The 24578-nt window shown below is 38.2% G+C and overlaps 1 non-coding gene across 1 annotated transcript; it reads left to right on the forward strand.

Moving 5' to 3' along the window:
* Nucleotides 1-21432: 21432 nt before the first annotated feature.
* On the forward strand, nt 21433-21523 carry LOC134135779 (small nucleolar RNA Z266). The gene has a single exon (XR_009957366.1). It is a non-coding gene; the product is annotated as a small nucleolar RNA Z266 (small nucleolar RNA).
* The last annotated feature ends 3055 nt before the right edge of the window (nt 21524-24578 follow it).

The raw sequence follows: 24578 nt of genomic DNA on the forward strand, positions 1-24578 counted from the left end.
CTTGGATAGACAGCTATCTATTTTCAATGTATTCATGTCATTGGTGTTCATCTGCTTGACTTTGACTGGACGAGAGCGAACCGAGGCTGTACACTGCGCTGAGGGAGCGGGTCGGCCCCGTTGTCCGCCCCGGGCGATGCTGCGGGAAGAACGAGGAAACCGCTCAGCTCTCTTTGCTCCCGTGTGCTTTTGCAGCTCCGCCGAGCCCGCCGTCCCCACCACCGCGATTCTGCGCCGTGTCCCGGGCCGCCCCCCGCCCGCTAGGTGTCTCCCTGCCGCTGCCGGCAGCGCCCGCGGCGCCCGCGCCCGCCGTCCCGCGGCCCGGCCCGGCCTGGCCCGGCCCGGCTGCCGCTCCGCGGGGCGCGGCTCGGGCTGCCCCGGGGCGTGCGGCGCTGCGCGGCGCTGCGCGGCGGGCGCTGGGAGCCGGCCCCAGCAGCGGCCGCGGGCGCTCCGCTGGCGCGCAAAACAGCCGCGACGAGTTTTCAGACCTTATAAACTCCGGCCTTGGTGTATTAGTACCAAACCCCGGCTAGCAGTTTTTGCAAATTGAGACAAAAAAGAGGTTGCAGTGGGCCAGACTTTCAGGCCTTGCTGATGCATAAAGGTACCGGAAAGCGGCTGTATGGGGTCGATGAAGATTTTCCCTGGCACGGGGAAATCCCTTCATAGCTCAAATGTTCACGAGTAGAAAGCAATCAAAAAGTTTTGAAAATATTTGACTAAATTCTCTTCTACTTTTAATTGCTCGGTTTCGGCTTTCCTGAATCCTGTGGTGTTGGTTGTTTCACTGCTTTTTCAGGCAGCACTGAAATTGTGGGCTGCAGAGAAAATTACTCTGAGAGGAACAAATCGAAATTAAACTCTTTTTTCTTTCAAAAAAAAACAAATCCCAAACAAAACCTTCCAGGTTCCTTTGTCATAAAAAAAGCAGTTAGAACCTCTCAGCAGCCTTCTTGGCCAGCTTACTTTTGAGACTGCTATTTTTCCACTGTAAAATTCTTGAGAGCCTTTTATACAAAAGAAAAAAGAAATACAGCTTTCTTCTGGTTGTAAATAGCTTCCCACTTAATTTCTGGAAACAGAAATACCTAAATATCTGTGGCAACAAGAGCACCTGGCTTTGTTTCGCTGCCTCTAACAGCGAGTCCTTGCCATTGTTGGCTGAATTATGCTCTTCACTGTCACAGTGAGCCCTGGTGCCTCTGGTGACGTGCTGTGAAACTCCTGGAGGTTGTGGACCCCCAGTCAGCATTTACCGTTGTTCCAGGGAGCTGTGTTAGTGGCAGAGTGAAAGGTCAGGTGGAGTACTTTGTTTTTTTCTCTCTGGGACAGGAATTGCTTCTTTACACAGCACTAACTTTTCACCTGGTGCCCTGAGAGTCAGAAACATGCTGCTAGAGTGTTTCCAGTCGGAGACCCACTGGCACCTTTTCGGAACCTTATTGCATCCCTGAAAGCAGCAGATACGCAGCCCTCCCCCGAGCTGCTCTACCCTGGCAGCACTTAGGGCTGAGTAAGTGCGAAAATGGAAAGCTTCATAGAGCTTACTGCGTTTTCAGATAGTCAAGGTATTTGCAGGATTAGTTCTAGCTCAGCTTACCTGCTTTAAGTGTCTAATATGGCAGCTTTGTTTCCAGCCTCTCATGCTTTGTTGCAGAGGCCCTTTTTGGGGACAGAAAAGGCTTAAAATGATATTTGTGATCATTCCAGATTCAGCTCTCATCTTACTTAAAAGATCCATTAAAGCTCAAATTAAGCAAGACTCCCGCTGTTAACCCAGTCAACTGTGAATGGGTCTGTGCAACTGTTACACATCCTTTGAAAGTAATACAGTAACAGGAAAAAAAAAAGTGGCTAAGGCTTCCCTTTTGATATATAAGGGTTTTTACTGCAAGGATTTTAGTTTGTTTTAAGGCTTTGATTGCTTAAATATTTTCAGAGAAGAAAGCATACATGATCCTTAATTGCTTCCTAAATTGGGAAGCTGCTATATCTTAAGTAGAGAATTAAATTATTGTGGTCTTCTTGAGGATCTATGTCTTGCTAATCTTCCAGATAAAATGAACTCTGAAGTGAAAGTCATTAATCATGATATCTTAATAACACACACTTCAAAAGAAGAATATGCCCTTTCTGATTAAAAAGATTCTAGCTGTGAAGGCAAAGTTTAATGTGACATGCTGAGGACATCTAGTGGACAAAAATGAAATAGTAAAAGTTCACTCTTTAAACACTACATATTTTATAGACAAAAGATTTTTTTTTTTTCTAGGAAAGCCAGCTATGCCTTTAAGTGCCTTTAAGTGACATAATTAGTCTCATTTAATTTTGGATGTGAGAGTTTATTTCATGCTTTTCCACAGACTTATTTCTTTGGCAGGTAAATTAGCATATATTTATTTCTGAATCCCTATCTGTAATAAAGAAGGATAATACTTACCAAATAATACTTGCCAACTCTTACAACGGGTTTTGAGACCTTTGGGTGGGAGATGTTGAAAGTAGCATGTACAGGTATCTTGAACAATCTTTTCTTTCTATGTGGGAATAAAGTTTTATATATGACCTTACAATGCAGTTTAATTTTACAGCTGCATTGTCATATTAAAGGCAAAAGGGTAATCAGACTTTTAATTAGTTACTCTGACTCACCCCTGTATATATCATTGGCCTGAATCCTTGTCATGAATAATTTCAAACCTCCATGAAGTGCCACATTAACTTACAGGAGCTCTAATGAAACTAGTGTATCTTGAAGCTGGTCAACGAGCCAGAGTGAAAAAGGGCCTGCAGGGTTTCAGAAACAACTTGGAAGTTGTTACAACAGAAACATTGCCTGAAGAGCTGCCACATGGTGAGGTGAGAGACAGGGCGAGGAATAACACAAAATAACCTCCACCAGGGTAGGCAGCGCAGGGATTACTAAGGCCTGCTATGTTCAAAATCTTGTTTATGAGCAAAGAATGCACATCTTTGCCCAGATATAAGTAAAGCGAAGCATACGTAAGTAAAGCCAAGAATTTATTGTTAGTAAAATGCAAATTCTAATCTAATTCTAATCTAGTCTAATTAAAAAAATCATCATTTTCCTAGATCTAAATATTACAGAAAAAGAAAGAATAATAATGCAAACAGAGTACTTATATACAGAAAAAGTCACAGTAATAGTAATACTGTAACACACATACTTCTTAGTTTCTGCCCCTTGTTCTGGCATTATGCTCACCCTTCCACACTGCTCCTCTGTGTCCTGAGGTTGGTGGTTTCTCTCTGTTGCTGGTAGTGGGGGTGTTACAGCGAGCTGTCAGCATCTGGAGTCTTTCACTGGGAGGAATATGAAGTTCATATTGGTGATTTCTCTCCCCCCCCCGCCCCCCCCAGGACCCACTCAGATCAAGTTTGCTAGCATGCATTTACACCTTTCTCTACAGATCTGCTATATATGGTGCCCTGGTGGTGTTATATTTGTTTGTTCTCTCTGTTGCCCATAAAATGATTTTTGTCCAAATTTTCCAGATCTACATTTTTTTTTTAAACTGACCATTAGGGAGTTGTTCATAGGTGGGGTGGGGTGGGGGTCTCCAGGTCCAAGTCTGTGCCCTGTCTGTTATCATCCCATGCCTGTACTCCTCTACAATGCATCCTAGGTTTCCACTTCTCAAGGCCTCTGCTTTCATATCAAGCCTGTATTTTTCTACATGCATCATTGTGTTAAAGTCATAAATATCTCATTCTACATAGACTAACTGCTTGTTAGTACTGTTTACATAAAACTGTAGTTGTACCACACAAAGACAAATGAAAGTAAAACAAATTAGCCATAGATAGCTAGTCAATGAGAGAAACTGCTGTCACAGCTAAACGAAGTAAAACAAGGTGCAGACGGGTCAAAAAAATTTCAAAGCCTGCCCGACAAGCCTTAGTCCTGAGCATTGTGAAGTCAGTACAAAGCTGATGGCAATGGTAATATGGTGTTACAGGGCTGCCCGTTTGCAGGGCTGGATCAGCTCCTCTGAGTTCTGGCTTGCTTTGGTGCTGTGTTCACAGATTTGTAGGTGCAGTTTGGCCCTAGCACTGGGCCTGTCACCCCCAGTGACGGCCTTGATTCAAGAAGCCATGGTCCTGGAAGCTCTGCACATCACTACTGGCCCTTGGATCAGGGTTGCATGATATGGTGTATTTAGGTTTATGCAGAAAGTTATACCAATTGACATTAAACTAAAAAATTAGGCTATGTTAATCTCACCCACAACAGATTATGTTTTCGTTATACTTCTATAATGTCTCTTAATAGGGTTGCCTGATAAATGTTAACAAAGGATTTTATACAACATGATAGATGATTCGTGAATTACTCACTTGTCACTATTCTGTTTAGAAACGTATTTGTAAGCATATATAAGAACAAACTTACTGACCTGCCATTATGATTGCAGACAGAACAAATAATATTTAATACACACAGTAGCTGTCTTCTCATCTATCACACTTCATCTATACACGCACACCACACTTCACATACAAACACATCCACACAGGTATGTTTGTGCAGACTTACAATACACCAGATCACTGCTAATAGGAAATCATTCGGATGACCCAGCTGACAGCGATTTATGAAGACAAAGCCAGAGAACACCACGCAGTCCTGAGCAAGATTGCAAACTGGAAAGTGTGAGCTAGCAGGTGGCAACATACGGTGTGGGACTACAGTGAAATGGAGCTACGCCGAGGCCCCGGGGGAGGCGGGATATTACCGATACACATTGACTCTCATTCCTCTTGGTGAAAGATAGGTACATTCTCGAGCCCGGCAGCAGAGTTTCAAGCCGGGACTTCAGGCAGTTCCTCCATAAAGAAGCTGAGAACTGTAGCTTGTGTAACGACTGCCTAATGAAAGAACTCGGTTACTTTGGATCTGAAACTTGAGAGAGCCAGGAAACAGACAGCAGTTCCTCGGAGGCATACTTCCAGCTATTCTACTTAGCCTACACTATGTTCTTCTCAGTGTTTCAAGGGCTCTTTAGAGATAGGAAATAGTGCCACAGTTTTTATTTTAGCAAAGAATTTTTGAGGTGGTTGTTAAGAATGATAACGGCTACAGTTACTGTTAAAGAGGGAGAGTAAATTAAAGGTACACGAGCCCTAAGCCTTCCCTATCAAGATTTATTATAAAAGGTAGGAATCAGACAATATGGCAAGGCAGCTAGGTTGAGAAAGAATTATTTGTCAGAAATTATAAAATTTCTTACCTTAATTTCCTAAAACTGTGGCTCCACTCTCCAGATAAATACCATGGTAATCCTCTGTCCCACAACGGGTTACACTAGCCAGGTTCTCACAGTCCCTGACTACTGCTTTCCAAAGACACATGAGAATATGAAATGTGGGACTATTGAGTTATACTCTAAGATCAGTCAGTGAAGAGACTCAATATAGGATTAGAATTTTCGGGTCTGAATCTATGGGACTGTGATAAACTGTTACTTTATCTCCTGCTTATTTACAGGGAATGTCACCAGAATTCCTCCCTTATGCATTCTGCATTTTTATAAAGGTAAAAGTCTTGAGGAGAAATTACTGGTAGAAGACTGAGAGTTCTTTAAGGTAAACCTTACAGAGCTCTTGAGCGTTAACTATAAGAATGTGAACATAACTGAAGAAATATGTAAGATTTATGAAGATTATATTGCATATACCCAAGTCACACTGTGTTAAAGTCCAATACTTGCTCCAGTGAGAGAAAATCCATTAGGGTCTCGAAGCAGCTTAATAAGCTAAACTTTATATTTTTTTTGTTTGTTTTTCAGACATTACACATAGATACAGTTCACATTGTGATTCTGATGAAACTGTTTGAACAGGAAATAATTTGGTCTCAGTGGTGTCTGCACATTGGATTAGAAAAAAAGATCATCTACTGTTAGATCTAGAGGCACCAGAGGTTGTTTTCCTGCTGTTTCCTTCTTGACCTCTTTAATGGAAGGAGAAACTGTGTATCGATCCCATAAGCACGTGTTTGTTCCTGGCTGATGATCAAGGTCAGACTTTCTGTTTCTAACTCTTCTAGGAGTTAATGGGGAAACTGTCCATGAAATTGAAGACATTCTGAAAGTAGAGGTTAAAAATCTGACCAGTCCTCAGACCTTCCCTGCTGGCATTACTGGTACCCAAGACTTCCAGGTCTTTGTGAGCATAGAAAGCTTTAAGTTCTCAGCCTAGGACTGATGAGATTTTAGACAAGCTACATGGTGCATTTGTCCCTATGGAAACGGATCTCTTTAAAAGTTATTGGCCTCTAGACTCAATTTCAGCATGTGGTGAATCAACTCATTGAGGGGAATGAAGGAATTTACCTTGTGATATGTTAATAGCATTTTATTTATATCTGAGCAAAAGAGAAATGTGTGCCCCAGGGTAAGGGTGGATTTGATCACCTTCAAGATAAGACAGTGACTGTAAAACTGAAAATGTAAAGTAGAAATGTTAGAAGTGGTATATCAAACTGACACATAGTCGCATAAAGCCAGACCTAGTAAAGACAAAAACTACCAAGGATTGATGCAGAATCCAAGTCCCATTTAAAACACTGGACTCTTATAGAAGATCTGTACCCTGTCCAAATTTGGATGGATTATGTAATAAAAAAGAAGTTAAGATTTTCTGAACTAAATAGTGTGAAAATAGTTCATGTGGCACTTTAGAGTATTGCAACATGAAAATCCAGTTCTGGTCGACATGGATTTTGACAAAACCTCCAGAAACTTCTCAATCACAGATTTGTCAGATCAAGTACTCTGCTAATGCAAAGTACTCTTAAGGCAGGGAGACATCCAACTATGTATTTCGGACAGATGAAAATAAAGAAAATCCTACTTGCCTAGAAAGCTACTTGCAACTGTTGAAAAGAGTACCCAGAAACTTCTAATTCTTTAAAAGATAGGAAGCCTAGTATCTTCTTCTAGCTAGCCACTATTCTTCTCCACTCTGTACTGTTCAAGTACCTTAAAATTCTCTCTTCTAGTATTTTAGTTGCTTGATCTGAAAAGGCTGGTCATTGTTACTGGAAATTCCTTTGCCTCTTACGTCCTAAAGTGGTTTTGCAGAGACTAACAATCTTGTGGAAGAATGAATGAAGCAGAAGCCTAGGGAAATCTTAATATAGTAGTGCCAAGGTATTTACTAATGCAAGATGATGAGGTGGGAGATGGGCTAGCTAAAGTCTTGTGTTTCTTCCAGCCCTGTGATTCTATTCATCAAATCTGTTCTTAAAAACCTCAAATGAAGTTTTCCAGACAGCCAATACTTAATTAATTTCCAAGCAGCAAACACTTGACTATCTTCATCCTTACAAAGTTTTTATTGATAGAAAATCTTAATCCTTTCACCTTTTGTCAAATTTTCAATGGGAATAAAGAGTAGTGGGTGTCATATTATCTATAAAACCCTTTCATATATTGAAGGACTATTCTAAAGTTTCTTCCAAATCTTCTCTATTTTTTGGGATTAAAACAGTGCAATTCTTTTAACATTTCCTTGCAGATCGTACTTTCTAAATCTCTTACAGTTTTATTATCCTCTGAATTGTCTCCAGTTGGTCCATCTTTGTATTACAAAGTAGTGCCTCAAAGTGGACACCGTGCTTTAGATGACATCTCTCCTGGGTTGAATAATTCTAGTGTTTTGCAGATGATGCTCCTGATAATACATCCTGGAATGTGTATCCTTTTGCCATAGTGTCACATTCTTGACTTAGATTAAGTGTCTGACACATTGAAATACCAGATCCTTTTGTTCCGTACTCTTGACTAGTCAGCTATTCCCTTGTTGTATTTATGCATTTGAATCTTTCTTCCTAAGCACTTTACTTAGCCTTTATTGAATTTCGTCAGGTTGATTGCAAGCCATGCCTTTAGTTTATTAACATTATTCAAAATTCTAATCCTATTCTACTGAGCTTTTGCAACCTCTTTGAGTTTGAACTTCTCTGCAAATGTTAGAAGTATACTCTCTATTCAGTCATCTAAGCCATTGAAGAACATATTGAATACAGCCAAGAATGGACCTCTGCAGCCTGTCACTTGAAATGTTGTGACAGCTGGACAGATAATTTTTGATAACTGTCTCCTGAGTGCTTTTTTCCCCTGACAAGTTGCACACCAATTTCATGATATTTACCTATATATACTCTGTATTTGTCTATTTTGCTAGTGAGAATGACATATACACAGTGTTGATAGCCTTATTAGAGTAGTGTACATTAAGTATCTCACCAAAACTTACATTCTGTAAGCATTGAAACAAAGATGATACTGACTTTTTCAGCTTTTCTATATATCTGCTGTTTTCTCTTCTCCCCTGTTGAGCAATAGAGTGCTATTTCCCCTGTCCTCTTCTAATTTCTAAAATATTTTTCTTGTTGCATTTTATGTTTCTTCTTAGTTGAAGCTCATTTTCACTTTGGTGCAGATATGCATCTTATTCCTTTGTATATTCTTTTACATCTATACTTGTAGGTCCTATTTCCTGCTTTCATATTGATATTGATATTGATATTGATATGCTTTCCTTTTTATTTCCCTGGCCCTGAAAAAGCTTCTGATGGAGCCACATTGGTGTCTTACTATGCTTCCTATCTTTTCCTTGCATCATGACAGTCTGCCATTGTATCTTAAATATAGTCCCTTTCAGTAACTGCAAACTCTCTTGCACTCCTTTTTTCCTTAGAATATCATCCCAAGAGACCCTACCTTCCAGTTCCCTGAGTTTGATGAAGTCTGCTTTTTTGAACTCTATTGTCCTTATTCTGCTGCTCTCATTCCTCCTTCTCTTTAGATTTGTGAACTCTATAGTTTTGTAATCACTTTTACCGAAATTACCTTCTACCTTCAGCTTCTCAGCCAGACCCTCCCTATTAGTCAGAACTAGTTCTAAAACAGCTGTAAGTTTCTCAGTAGCTTCTTCCATCTTCTTAAAATAAAGTTGTCCCTAACATGTCCTGAAAATTTGCTGGACTTACTGCATCCTGATGTATTATTTTCCAGCACATAGGTGTGCCTCCTCTTATGACAAGTCTTGCCCCAAAATAGCTGTCTTTTGTATGTCCTTCTGATTAGGTGATTTATGTTAGGTCTCTATCATGACATAACTTTTGTTTTTTCCTTTTTACTTTTTCCTTGAGATGCTGAATAAATTTGCCTCTCACCTCTTCTGGCACTTCTGGGCAAGGATCTCTGTTTCTGGCGCATGGTATAGCATTTTCTCCTTTGTCACTGGGCCTGTCTTTCACAAACAAAGTGTACTCCTTTATCCCAATGGTTAGAGGAAGTAATGTGGAGATATGACCATTACATAGTAGTCATTGACAGCTGCTTAGTGAAACTGAGGCAGTTTCTGTCTCACATTCAATAACTAGAGAATCAGAAGACTTCAGAAACTTTCTCTGCTATCTCATACTCTTATCTACTTTTTTTTTCCAAATAAAATGTTTACAAGTTTGAAGCTTAGTAAAGCTGGAAAATTTCTTGAGCAGTTATCAAAATATCTTCTTTAATAGTTGGAATCTTACACAGTCCAGATGAGAATTCCTACGTTAAATGTAGAGATAACTGGTATTAATCAGCCAAGAGATTATGGAATAAACACAGGTTGTGATGTAAGCACCAGATCCTGGGAGATGGAGACAAGGTAATTCACCAATAGAACAGTTTAACTTATCTTTTTCTTTCAAAATTCCAGCCTCTTATCACTTCAATAGGCTCTCTTTAGCTGTGAGCAGAGGTACAGAAATTCTGCTTCATAATATTGATTTATTTCTCTAACAAAGTGGTGTATTCAATTACCCTGGTTATGAGCAAGCCATGCCAGTCCTCTGAAATCACCCCTCCCAACAGTGAAGGAGATAATAGCTTTGTTTTTATGATGGAAAATACTCTCTCTCCTTCTGGTAAATAGTTCTAACACAAACAACAAAGCTAAAGACCTACCAGCTACAGGCCCTCCCAGGGTTAATTCCATGATCTGGAAGCTAATTGAAAATATTTATCATTGCACCTAAAGCTGGTCATCATAGTAACTTTGACTCATTTGCAATGAAAAATCACAGTGGTTGAGATTAGAAGGTACCTCTGGAGATCATCCATTCCAATCCTCCCTGCTCAAAGCAAGGTCAACTGAAGCAAGTTGCTCAGCGCCATATGCAGTTATGGAGTGAATATCTTCAGGCATGAAATGTCCACAGCTACTCTGGGCAACCTCTTCCAGCATCTGATCACCCTCACAATAACATAAGCATTTCTATATGTTTAAGTGGAATTTCCTGTTTTAGTTTGTGCCCATTGTCCTCTCACCAGACATCACTGAGAAGAATCTGCCTCCGTCTTTCTTACTGCCTTTATGCACAATAATAAGATATCTCCAGAGCCATCTCATCTCCAGGCAGAGCAGGCCCAGCTCTTGCAGCCTCTCCCTGCAGGGCAGGTGCTCCAAGCCCCTAGACATCTTCATGGCTCTTCACTGCATGTGCTCCGGTAGGTCCATGTCTCTCTCTCTGGCTCTGGGAAACCAGTCCTGGGCCCAGCACTCCAACTGTAGCCTCCCCAGTGCTGAGGAGAGGGGAAGGATCCCTTCCCTTGTCCCACTGGCAACGCTGTTCTTAGTGCAGCCCACGAGGCTGTTGCCCGCCTTTGCCACAAGGGCAAAGTGCTGCCTCATGTCCAACTTGCTGTCCACCAGGACCCCCAGGTCCTCCTCTGCAAAGCCGCTTTCCAGCTAGCTGGCTCCCAGCCTGGACTCATGCATAGGGTTGTTTGTCCCCAGGTGCAGGACCTGGCCTTTCCCTTTGGTGACCTTTGTGAGATTCCTGTTTGCCCATTGCTGCAGCCTGTCCAGGTCCCTTTGAATAGCAGCATGGCCACCTGGGATAGCAACTATTCCTCCCAGTTTTGTACCATCTGCAGACCTGCTGAGGATGTCCCTCTGTCTCATTTTTGCAGTCATTAATGAAGACTTAATCAGTATTGGTCCCAGTCTTGAGCGCTGGAGGAGACCCCTAGGGACTGGCCTAATTAGTTCAGCCAAACTTTGTGCTGCTGATCACAACCTTTTGAATCCAGCATCTCAGCCAGTTTTCAGTACTTCTCACTGTCCACTTGTCTAGTGCCTGCTTTTCCCATTTGTCTGTGGGGATGTTAGATGTGACAGTGCTGAAAGCATTTCTAAAGCTGGGATAGACAGTCTTCCAGTCCTCAGGAACTTCTCCTGATTATCATGATCTTTCAAAGAGCTTCAAGAGTGGCATTGAAATGTCATCTCATCAGGTTCCATGGACTTGTTTATGTCCAATTTTTTTGAACGTTTCCTAAACTAATCCTTTTCTACCAAGGAGGTTCCTTGCTCCAAAAAAATGCCATAACAAGGGCTGCCAGGCTGTGACAGGGAGGCCAGTCTAGTGATACATAGCCCATGTTCATGTCAGTTAGAGATCCATGAACAAGAATCTCTCTTGTTTAGATTTCACTTTATTGTAAGCAATATTCTTAATATCAATCTTGATTTTAAATATAAAACAGCAAATATAATACTAAAATCCAGCCTAATGATCTTGCTCCTCCTCATTAGAAATCATATATCCAGTCAAAGTTAAGTACAGAAAATGTATCCTCTAACAAAGTTGTTTATTCATGTTAGGGTAGGAGGGGTCATATTATAATATGCAATTATCTCTTAAGGAATATGGTAGATGAACACTAATTTCACTTAAAACAAGAGTGGAAAAGACATTGTTTCCTGTGCAGAGAAACAGAAGAAGATATGATTGGCCTGAGAGGACTCTAGATGACCATTCACTGATTCATATGTGTATATAAGATTTTATAAAACAAGTAGGGAAGTTGTGAATGTAATTCTGCCTGCATATTTGGAGTACAGAAAATATAATTGGCATTTATGTGTCTGTTTATCTTATAATATATGCTATAAAGTTTTCTTACAAACTTAGGATACTTAATGCAAAAATTGACTGTGACAACCTTGTTTGTTTGTTTCTTTCATCTATTGCGACCTTTTAAACAACTCACTGTAGCCCAGGAAATCAGAATGAAATTCAAAAAAGTATCTTCTAGACTGGAAAACTGTATCCGAGATTCAGGTATTTCTTTTTGTATGTATTTCTTTGCATATATTTCTCTTATATGTAGCAGCAACCAGGTATGGATAACTGCCCATGGCTTCAGTTCCTCCTGATAATGCAGTGTTCATACCTCTGTAAAATATCCAGTATAGTACTGAAGAAATGAATAAATTATTTCCTCAGCCTCAGTTCTCCCACCTGCTTATGCAAGTCATCCTTAAGGACTATGGATCCAGGGAATACCGTTTCTGTGGCATTTGCCTCATTCTCAGAGTCCATGTGTACCCAGAAGAGCTTGAACTCCAGAGTTCTGGAAAACAGAGATAGCCAGGATGGGAGAGCAAGAACAGATTTGTAGCAGACTTTCCTCAGGAACACTGGATATCTGAGAGGATTTTCAGATGTCCATACTCAGTGCTATTTTGAAAGAGCACTAGTGGTAGCAGCTTATGTCCACAGAGAATGGGGTCTGCACAGGTGTGGTGTGGCTCAACACAGGAAGAGGCCACCTATGGCACAGGAGCTCGGAGATTTCTGCTGGAAGAGAGATTTCCCACTTTGCAGCTTTCCCTGGACTTATAAATCAGAATACTAAGCTTTTCTCCTCTTGAAAGGCAAGATATAGCAGTTTTTCTCTGAGAGATCCCTGCATGTCCTCTCTGCTCACTTAGAATGCCTGAGAGAGGGTAAAAGATGTGTTGACTTCATTTCTTGGACCAGAATTGGTGGGAACAGAACCAGGCTCTCAATGTGCTTAGATTGGTTTGGATATACAAAATGTATAGGTTTCTAAAAAAAATAAAGAAAAACAGAAAAACTGATTAAAATTCATTGATTGAAAATGAAGTACATATAATAAAAATATCATTTTTTATTCAATAGCTGTTGTGGTCTGAAAAAATACCATACTTACTTGTAATGCAAAAATGTCAGCCCACACTGCCTTCTTTTCCAGGTATATGCTTATGGCATTAAAATCTAATGCCCTTATAGCACCTTTAACAATTTACATACACTGAATCTGCTATGTAGAGCAAAAAATATGACTTGCATAATGAATTGCTCACAGAAAAAAAGAAGGTATGCAAAATAAACACATCAACTAGCTGAATACTAATTATCTATAAGCAAAATCTGGAGACATTCAGTATGCAGAACAAATCAGTTATTGCAGTGAACACCTATAACTAATTTCCTCCAGGAAGAAAATTTTCCATCAGCTTTAGTAAATTTATACCCATTATAGAAAGGTTGTAGCTAAATAAATATTATTTTAGTTTAATTGGATTAAAAATTAGAAATGCAAATTCTGATGCACCGTGTCTCTAAGTCCTTGTCTCCCTTTTTATGGTAATACCCTTCTAATGGTTTAAGCCTATGAAGAAAAAACACTGAAGATTTTAACTAGCAGCTTTGCAGGGGGGCAGAAAGGAGCAAAGAAGATTTAGTGGTGAAAAGAGCAAATAAATAGGTGCTCCAAGATTAAAAAGAGGGTAGAAGTGCATGCTGAGCTGTTGAAAGACCTCTCTGTGTTTAAAGAAAAATATTGTTTGGTTCTTTCACCAGTGCATGATCAAAATAAGAGGTACAAATTAGTTCATGGCTGCTGAAGCTACAAAACATCATGCAGAGAGCTGTCTTTGGGAACGTTTTAATGAGGAGAAGAGGTCATCAGACTGTGACATTGCTTTTCAGAATTCTTCAAGAACAACACAGACTTCCTGTTCCAAATGTGGTAAAGAATAAAACAACCTTAGTAGTAATCGTACAACTTTTGAACCATGTTCCTTGGAAATACTGTACCGTGCTCATTTTGTAGCTTTAGTTAGCTATCTCAAAGGAACTCTTCCATATTTTCCGTGTGCCCTTATTTCAAAAGTACACTGAAATGGTAGAGCTTCAACAAGGATTATATTTATAAAATAAAGTTTTATTCAGTCTTCTAAAGAGATTTTAATGTTTTCATTGCTCTAGGTGAAATGGTACACTGTGGTTCTGTTCATTAACATTTAGCATCAGTGCAAAAATCAAGGATTACCACATGCAGTTTGAAAGGACATCCAAAATTACTTTGAAATTAAATTCACTACAATCTTAGTTTTGCAGCATTTCAAACGTGATTTTAAAATGTATAAAGTAGCTAATGGCATTCTAGGTCAAATATCCCCAGCCCAATAACAAGTCCCACATAGAATGTCATTATTTAAATTTGTGGTATACTGTATATGCTATCTAGAATTGAAGAAGTCCACTATAAATTTGATAAATAAGATGTATACTATAGTGTGGTTATTTGAAGAAAGCTTCCTTGAGGATATTTAGAGAGACCATTAGCAAAGAGAAGGTACTGGTAAATCAAATAATTATTCTAAGTTATGGGCCTCATTAGCAGAAATCTCACAACTGGAATGGCTTCAGGATTGCTTGTAATTAGAAAAATGCCAGTCACTAGCAAATGGTAGTGTCTTTTACTCCTGAAAAAACAATTACTCGTGAAAGAAATAGGTAACAAAATCATAACATCTAAACATCTTTTTCAAAGCTTTCTGGCAGTAAGAGAAAATAAAAATGCATGTCAAATAAGCATCATGAATCAGGTGATATAGTTAATAATTTGACTGAAAAGTGACTTGGTCATTTGTTCATTAAAATAGAAAGAGATGTATAACAAAACAGTCTTCTTCTATTTTAGAATAGTTGTAATAAAATTTCATTTTGAAAAACATCAGTAACAATGATACAAAGCTCATTCAGATGGACTATTGTTCATGCCACAGAAATTACATTGTAATTCTTTCATTTCATATTCTTTTAAATTATGACTGCTATGTTAAGAGAAGAAAGGATAATATGAACTGTACTATATGTCACCCGATTCTTCCTTTTCTACCAAATGAAGGGAAAAATGAATTTGGTAACTCTCTTCCGTAATCTGTCATAGAGGTTTCATTGAGCTTTTTTGGGTGTATGAAGGGTGCTGGTTGTCAAATATCTGCCATCTGAAGCAGTAATCGTAACCTGAATATTGAAAGTCTACAAAATAAACATACATCTATGTATGTATTTGTTAACAAAGACATGTTCTGATTGCCAAATATACTTTAATAATAAATATTTATTTTTATGTCATTAATCTTACAGCTGTAAATATTAATGATTACTAAGTAATTGCAGCCTGAAACACCCTCCCATGAATCAGTTCACTTAAACATTTACATTTATTTTATTATCTGTAGTATAGTTTTCTCCTCTTTCACATGAGGTACTTACTTGTGGCTTAGTAGCCATTTGGAAATATTGTAATTGTCTGTTTTACCTCTAAAAAAAAATCCCAGTGTAAATTTTTCCCACAAAGACTAACAAGTTTATTGGTTTTCAGTTTAAACCTTTAATCCTGTTTGAATGGATTGATGTCTTTTTCCTTGATTTACCAGATTCTTCTGTCAGTGATTAGGGCTTGGGAGTTTGGGCTAATCTGAGATTTCTTCTCTTCTTGTATTGTCATTCTAGTGCCCATTATTCTTCTCTTTTTTCCTTCCCAAGAATACCACTGTATTCTATTCAATAACCATTGCTCACTGAAGGAAGATGCCTTAGATAGCCAATTAGCTGTTATGCATAGAGTTTTTAGTCAGCATGGTAGCAGTATTTGTTACAGTACTGTAAGCAAAGCATTGAAAAGTAAATGTTAAAAAAGAGAGAGGAAGGAAAAGGAGATTCTGAAATTCTGAATTTTGCTTTCAATTATCCCAAACTACATCTACAGGCAGTAATGACAAGTGTAAGTTTTGAGAATCAACATGATAGGAGAAAAGAATCTTTGATTCAGTGGATAAACTGTGATGTAGAAATCCTGGAGCAGTTTTATTAGTAAGTATGCTTTAGAGTATCAATGACTCTCTGTTTAATGCACAAATGATGTAGGGTCCTTTGACAGCAAAATGTGGGCATCTCTTAGAAACTTTTATATAACTGTCATAAAATGAGACACTACACAATGTTCCCAAATTACATGCCATTAAAACCAATGAATAACTTTACTGACTACAACAGACTTGTACTGATGTAAGAAAAATCAAAACCTCTCCTTGATACATAAAATTTAAGCTTTGAAAAAAAAGTACAGACAGTCGTAAAATAAATGAGTGTATTGTAGGTAAAATATATATTTTTGTTTGTTGTGACCAGAATTTATACTCTCTTCTGTCAAAACCTTTTTTTTTGGGGTACAGAAAAGAAACAAAAAAACCCACAGGAAATTCCCAAAGCGGTATTTGATTGTTCTTTGTTGAAGGGCAGTAAAGTGTCTTCAAAATAAGGTAATACATAAAAATCTCAAAAAAGTTTCATTCAAGTTATGGTATGTGCATATAACTAACATTATTACTATTAGCTGAGCATTCATTTTTGTTACTATTGTTTGCTACCTATCAAAACGTGGTCTTATTTTTCATTATATATACATTTTGTCTTTTAATTAAAACATTATAGAAATTGGAGTCCATTTTTAGACTTTCTCCAAAAATATTTGGTGCTCTTTCATTTGGCAAGTGACTTAAGGTACGTACCTACCTAAGCATTTTGTTTAACAGTTTTAAAAAATATTTTTCAAAATTCATGTGTTTAAATAACTTGTATGAAATGTTAAAATATCAATTATAAAATTATTATAAATTATTCTGTATAAAATATCAATTATACAGAAAATTCAATGACAGATAGAACAGGATGTTTTAAATACAACATTTCCTACAACAATTCCATTCTAAATGTCAGCTGGTACCACTGAAAATGTCTACTGGTATCAAAATAACTCTTCATGTGTGTTTTACTATTATTGGATTAAATGCAGTGTACTCCACATTTTGTTGGACTGTTCTTTAAAATTTTAACTCGATGAAAACAATTCATGCCAATTAACTATCACTGAACTCTGCTTAATTAGCAGACATAACAAGAACTACTTTGCACGGCATAAAATAACATTTGCATTACTCTGCCACACATGGTTTTTGATCTTGTCAGGACTAACAAAAGGTATTTCGTAAGTGTAAGCAAGACATGCAGAAGGGCAGTCTAGATGTTGTAGGAAGTCATGGGAGTGATTTAGCAAATGGTTTAGTTCATCCCTACGTTAAGAAAGCACCACGTTACCACAGGCAGCTATGAAACATTGCATGGCACTGAGTTCTTTTCTGAATGAAACATAAACCTAAGATTGGTCTTCATTGTAATCACCACAGGTCACATGGTAGTTTTAGTATGAAGAGCAGAAATAACCAAAATCCAGCTTAACTGATTAGATACTACTATTGCAACAGCATACATCACTGAGATTTTTCACTTCCTAACTTATTGCACAGTGAGGCTGTTCTCTGTAAAAAGCTGTTACAATACATAACTTGGGCTGTTTTGTATTAGGCTTGTGTTAGTGTTGGTAATACTGACTCATATATCCATAAATCATATGGATACACAGTATATGTGCAAATAATACCATGGCTTTGTGTATATATATATAGATATGTATGTGTGCAACTCTCTTAGAGGGCAGGGCTTTGCATATAAGTCATAGAGATCATTTCTAGCATTTATTTATAGCATTTGTAGCATTTTGTAAGAAGTAGTAACTGTAGTCAGTACGGAAAAAGTCTTGAGGCCTTAGTGACCTCATTTGTTCTATTGGAATTTTGTTCTATTGTTCAATTTTGTTCAATTTGTTCTATTGGAATTTTGTTCAATTTGTTCTATTGGAACTTTGCTGTGTGTTTTTAGTAAAGCATGTACATGTAATCTACCACCTCTTTAGGCTCCACGTTTCTATCATGCCAAAGCAGCAGAGCTGAGCTCTGCTTCCCTCAGTGGATAGCCGCAGGGTGGAGTTTATAGTCTTCTCTCCAGGGTAATTCCACTTTTTCTTGGGACCCTCTATGTATTCCTTCAATGCAACCCTGCAGGTTTATGGTCAAAGACTGGAAGGTGAAAGAGAAGCAGAGAAAATCTTTCAGAAATCTAATAGTAGCAACCTAATAGACAGTCAAAGTGCAGTGAGGCAAGGGCAGCACTGTGCTTGAAGGGGCCCTGGTATGTGAAAGTAAATGGCCTTCTAGTCTATCGTAATATCCAGTAATTTAGGAGGCCAAACTTCCATTTTGTGGCAGTCTTGGGAAAATAAACTATATTCCAGAAGAAGAGCAAGAGGGGAACTATGTGGGCAGAAAGTATTGGCCTGTTATTCCTGTCAGGTCAGGACTGAAAGATTATCACTTGTATCACTTGGGGAGAATAATGATAAGAGAGAAGAGAAAGACCCAGAGGGAGGGCAAATAGTGAGACATATAAAGAATGTACAAGATCCTCATAACTGATGTTATTAGCCTGATGCTGCCAATTTCATACTTAGACTGGTAGCTTAAATGTAGTATCTATGCATCAGTGATGGCGTTTATTAAAGCCTCATCACTAAGATTTAAAATCCTGATCTTCAGACTCATTTAAATGGTTATAACTATGGGTAGACAGAAGCTTTGATCCGCTTCTCCAGAATTTTCAGTCTCACTTGCTGATTGCTGGGCAGCTGAGAGAGTCCTGCTGCCTGGTGCCATGCACAAACTGCATTAACATCACTCAGTAGCCCAAGCTGGGTGACACTTGTTTATATTCCTTTTGGACAAATCTGCTGCAGGACACCTGACCTACCTGCAATAAATAAAAGTTCAGATATTTTCCTGTTATCTCTTTCTCTCACTCTGGCAGTCACATATCCTAGTTTTAAAATCAGGGTGTGTACTCTGCACATGTTCACTTGTTCACTGTCTGAGTTTTGCATACAAGTAACAAGAAACTGTGTAGAGTAACCACAACCCCAAAATCTTTTTAGTTACTTAAGGAGATGCTTCTCTACCTGGGTGCCATGACTTTCCAGAGCTGAAAAGTATTATCTTAAGGCAAAAGTGAAGTATATGTAACTAGAGGAAAGCCATCACCATTTTTTCCCCTCTAAAGCGTTTTGCTTTATTTGCAAAATTGTATTGATAATCTTGTCCTGGTTAAAGTTTAGCAATTCATGCAGATATTACAACTGTCTAGTAAGGAGGCTGCAAAATTGTTTATGTCATTTTTCCAACATCACAAAACAGAGTAAAATTATGAGACTCAAGTGGCCTAAGAAGTGAGCTTAGAAGGCAAGAAGTGCGTATTTGCATTTGCTCAGTAACATACCCAGCCCTGAAACACCATCCATCTACCTCTTTTGTCATACTAGCACAAGCCGCGAGGGAGAAGAGATTCCAAGTGAGCAAGGGAGACATCACAAATAAAAATACTTGTCTGGATATGGTGCCTTCAGAGAGTGATTTTATGCTCAGTGTTTGAAGCTGTTACATTAGAATACAAATGAAATAAAAGTATACAGGAGGAAATAGCATGATTTTTCTGATAGCAATTGCCCAATTACAGACTTGAGTGGGATTAAATGATATATTTAAAAAATATCTGTGTACTCTGGTGAAGTTGTTAGCAACATATGTTGTTTGAATTGTCTGAAATTTTTAACCATGTGGTTGTTTTTGAAATAATAACTGTTTGTGTTCAGATATTCTCATTTCTGAACATTGTCCCAAGCTAATTTCTGTGTGTGTGTGAAAATTTCAGTAGAAATATCTCCATCATTTCTTGATTTCCAAAAAGTTACAGAAAACATACCCTTTTGTCAACATTAAACTTGTATATAGCTACCTTCTTCAAAAACTATTGTTATTCCATGAGGTGGAGTGGAGGTGGGCTTCATATTTGCCCAGTAAGCTATTGAGGATCAGAAAGTTGTTGTCTGTCTAAAAAAGCAAAAATTTCCAGATTATTAGATTTGGTATTTGTAGATTGCGCATAATCTCTTGGGGTTTGTTAAACTGTAACACCAAAATTCTTGCATCCCTTCGAGCTTTGGTGCAGTGCACAGCTGCAGAGACTAAGGAACAATTTTTGTGAAGCTGAACTTTTGCCTGCTGGAGGCAACAAAAACAAGATCAAAGAGATGCTGCAGCTTCATTTCCAGGGCTCCCCTTGGTACAGAGACAGGGAAATGGAGTAGAACATAAAAATAGGAAAGCCAGCTACTGAAAAGTTGAGAAATGACAGAAAATTAAAATTGGCCAGCAGGTATTCACACTGTGTAGTTTAGGCTGTTTGCTGGAGGAATTTTTATGCTCTTCATCTTATTTGATATGTAGCAAGTATGCTTCTGATAGTAGCTCTGCTGCATGCCTTATTACAGATTTCTCAGCATCTGGTTCCCAAACTATGTTACATCCTTTTCCTTTTCTCCCTCAGTATTTGTTGTTAAGAGGTTTAATGCTTTGGTCTAAATATCAACCGTATGCAACCATTTGCATTCAGAGATGCAGCTCTAACGTGTTGTGATTGTATGTACAATTAAGACTTTTCTTAGTATTATGCTCTTATCTGTTTTTCTTCATGCCTCATTTCCTCAAGCCAAGTGAACACAATAGAATCTCACCTCATTTTCCCTTACAAAAAGAACATTTTTGATTCTTCAGAATGCAAGATCAAAAAAAAAGGGGATCTAAAGAGCCAAGCTTAGAGTCAAACTTAGCAGTTTGGACACTGGAAGCAGTGAATTTTCATTAGAGGTTCCGTGAAACTTCAATTTGTTCTCTATTTATCTGAAGATAAATTATCCACACATTATCCACAACATTGCTTCTGGATGGAAGTGGGTACCTTGCATTGCATCTTTTGATCTTAATGACACGAGTCTGTGCTAGTCTGGGCATTTCAGTGCAGATGTGCCCGGTGTCTGTCCTTGGGAGAGTTGGACATGTCACACTTTGTGTGTTTTGGTGTTTAAGCAGGTCCAAAGCAGGTTCTAAAATCAGAATTTCTTGCAATGCAGCCTAGTTTTGGTCAGGAGAAGGTATGCTGAGTATCAAAAAAAGTGGGATATCTTGTCAGCTAACCTGTGGGAACCAAGAAGGAGATGACTGTCTGGAGCCTCTAAGTCATATACAGTCCTAGAAATTTAATACAAACTAATCTTGCCACTCTGCTGAACCAGGGACTGTGTGATGTGGACACAAAACAGGAAAGAATGGTTACTTTTTCCATCTTCTTGGGTTGTGCAGGACACTCTCATCCTAACAGTATATCAAGTGCCTTGATCAAAGGAATGTGTTTGTTTCTTTATTGTTGGTGGTGGGGAGCACTGATTTATTTTATACAGTTCTCTAAACATGTATCCTTTTAGGTTATATTGTTAATATGTATGCTTTTATATTTTCAAACATACCTAGCTGTATTGATTAGTCAATTATATGAATGGAAGAAAATAATAAACTAAATTAAACAACTGCATCTTTCATTTCTGAACTGCTAGATTGTTGATGTAATTTGCTTCCTGCAGAACAGCACTGAGGAAGGCTTTCCAGAGGGCTGAAATGAAACTGCTGGATGTGATGATCTTGCCCCCTAGCGGTCTTCAGAGAGGATAATTGGTATTATCCTGTCAATGATGAGATTTGGTTTTGGCTCCATGGGTGAGAAATTTAAGTCTTAGTAGAAAAACAGATTCCTCCCAGATTGAAAAGATACAAGTAAAAAGTACATATTTAATAATGAGATGCAGACTGATCATTTACAACAGCTACAATATTTTAAAGAGATGTCTATAGATAATATTCAGATTCCCTAATGTTTTCATTAACAAAATTAACAATATTAGTCAGTATTTTAAAATCCTAATTGGCTGTGTGCCATCTTTTTTCCAGTGCTGGTTAATGTGAGGCAACGGTTCTCAGTTATGAACCGTGGATCCTTGGTGGTCTGTAAGACATCAGCAGGTAATTCATGAAATGATCGGAAAACTAGAATTTGCTCATAGAATTTCCAAAATATATAGACAAACAGTTGAAGAAAGTAGGGAAGATCAGAAAAGAAACAAATGTTCAAAGTTTATCATGTTTTTAAGCTAAGAGTTTTAAAAAGGCTTTGATTTTAAAAGGGCATTGATTTAAAGACTGAAAAATATTTTTTCTAGTCAACTGGAAATGAATTAATATCAACGGTTGAGGGGACAAACACTCTAATAGCTGAAGCTTCTCCCGACAGGTTGAAAGCACTTTTCAGCCCTGGAGCTTTTCATCCCCTGAGAGCTGAGGGCATTCAGAAGTAGTGCTTTCCGGATCTCCATTAACTATAGTTAGCTACAATTATAATCCCCAGTATCTATTATTTTGTTCAGATATTCCTTCCAATAAGTTCTTGGGATGTACTGCCATGTAATACTGAACATGCTGTTGGTACTGAAAGTAGGTAGAGACACTAAGGTGGAATTTTTAATATCTCTTACTGACTTAGGAGCATGTACTCTCCTGAAAGTCAGCAGGACCTCTGCTATAGAAACATTCCTTTGAAGACTTCTTTTGAAACATCCTCTTTATAATTTTACTACAAGATCATGTCAGGTAATAAATGGAGTCTATATGGTAAAACGTTGCTGTTTAGCTTGTGGGGGAGACATTGTTCACATGTTTGCCTGAGTGTGCTTGCATATCCTCACATAATAAAACAGAGGAAAGACAACAACGTCATTCAAAACAAGAGCAGCATAGGCTATTTATATTGTGTTATGTCACAAGTCATGTTACTATTAAGACACAACGACAAAGGTTTCAATAAGGTTATAAATTTCTGCTGAGATCACTCTCCTCAACATAAATGTCACTGCTGCTGTATTCCCCTCACCTTCTCCCCTCAAAATTTTGGGAAAATTTCTCTTGAGCTGTAATGCCTATCATCTTCTGAGGTATTTTCTTTCTGTTTGTTTTCTTGATTGTTGCTGTCATTCTAGAAAAAAAGTCAGTTTTGAGGGAGAAGATGAGACTTAGATGTTCATCAGTCTTACAATGAAGAAATCTGAGCTGTATTTCTTGTTTTATCAGACTGCTCATGAAACCCAACCCAAGACACACAGAATTTGATTTTATGAGATTCTGCATGCTAAAGCAGAGCTCCCAGTGTTTCCATTGATTCCACTTTGAACTTAGGATGCGCTCTCCTTCCAAAAAGCGCACAAAAGCCTTATTCATTCTGCCCATTAATAGGTAAAGTGAGCATCATCATCATTATTCCTACCTCTAAGGAGGAACAGTGAGGAATAAATATGTTAGTATTAGCATGGTGCTAGTGAGAGTGTGTTTTCCTAATGCCACTAAAAAGCTTGTAAAAAGCTATTTTTACAAGGCATGGTGCGTTTTTCCCCCTTATATAGTCTATACGTTAAATTTGACTTGCATCTTTGTTTTTTAAAAATCTTATTTTGAATTCTAGGCAACATTTTGGGATGAGGAGTAGTATGGATGCTAACCATTTATGTCACAAGTCAAGAAACATTTTTATTTTTAACCTTCTCTCTTTGCTTCAGTGATTCTTGTACAAAGATTTTACTGGCCTTTGAAAGCTGTGTCAAGGCCAGTTCTCTCCTGGTTTGTGCTCTTTTTTAAGACACAGAGAATGAAGGAGTTGCATTGCTTGCTAAGGATCTACAGATTGGAAACAAAAGTTCATTCTGGAAAGGAAACTAAATTATTTTCTTGTTCTAGTGGTCACATTAAAGTTTGATTAAATTATTGCAGTTGGATGCCCAAAGAGGTTTTTGTAGCTATTAGGATATGTGAACACTTTTTGTAAGGCTGTTCTGCTGCAACGGGTTGGATGTGAAAAAATATTGATGATGTACCAGTATGTTCCCAGGAAACAATCTAGTTTCCCCAGAGATGCTCTTTGTTTCCTCGTAAGATTGTAATAATTTTATCCATAATAGTGGATGACACCAAGTCTATTTGGCTCAATACCCAGTCCCCAGAGGCTGGCAGTAGTACAGGCCTAGTAAAGAGTTCAAGGAGATCTCTATTTTCTCTAGAAAAATACAGTAACTTCAAGGAATCTGCAGCTCAGCTAATTCCTATGCCATTCCTGAGATATAGTATCTTAGTAATTAATAGTCCTTTATGTTTTCCAATAATTAGCCTAGTGACTTTTTGAACCTATGTAACTTTTCCTATACAATCCTCTGACAAAAAAGCACCGCAGTTCAACTGCACGTAAGTGAAAAAAAATTCCTTTTATTTGTTCTGAACTTCTCATGTGGTCATGTAATCACGGACATGATGTTGCTATTGCTTACCTTGTGAAAGTATGAAGCCTTCTTTCTGCAACACATGCATTTTTTTCAAGTAACTGTATCGTCTTGCCTGAGGTGTCTTTTCTCCAGGGTAGAGAATCTTGCCTGGCTATTTGGTTCCCATGAAGAAGTCAAGATTCTTTAACCTACCATTTTTACTATTTTTAACACCTTTTCCATTTCTATTATGTTCTTTTTACACAGATAGACAAGAACTACACATAGTATTTGAGATATAGGTATGCTGTGAAT

Source organism: Rhea pennata, chromosome 1 (genome assembly GCF_028389875.1).
Source record: "Rhea pennata isolate bPtePen1 chromosome 1, bPtePen1.pri, whole genome shotgun sequence".
Lineage (NCBI taxonomy): Eukaryota > Metazoa > Chordata > Aves > Rheiformes > Rheidae > Rhea > Rhea pennata.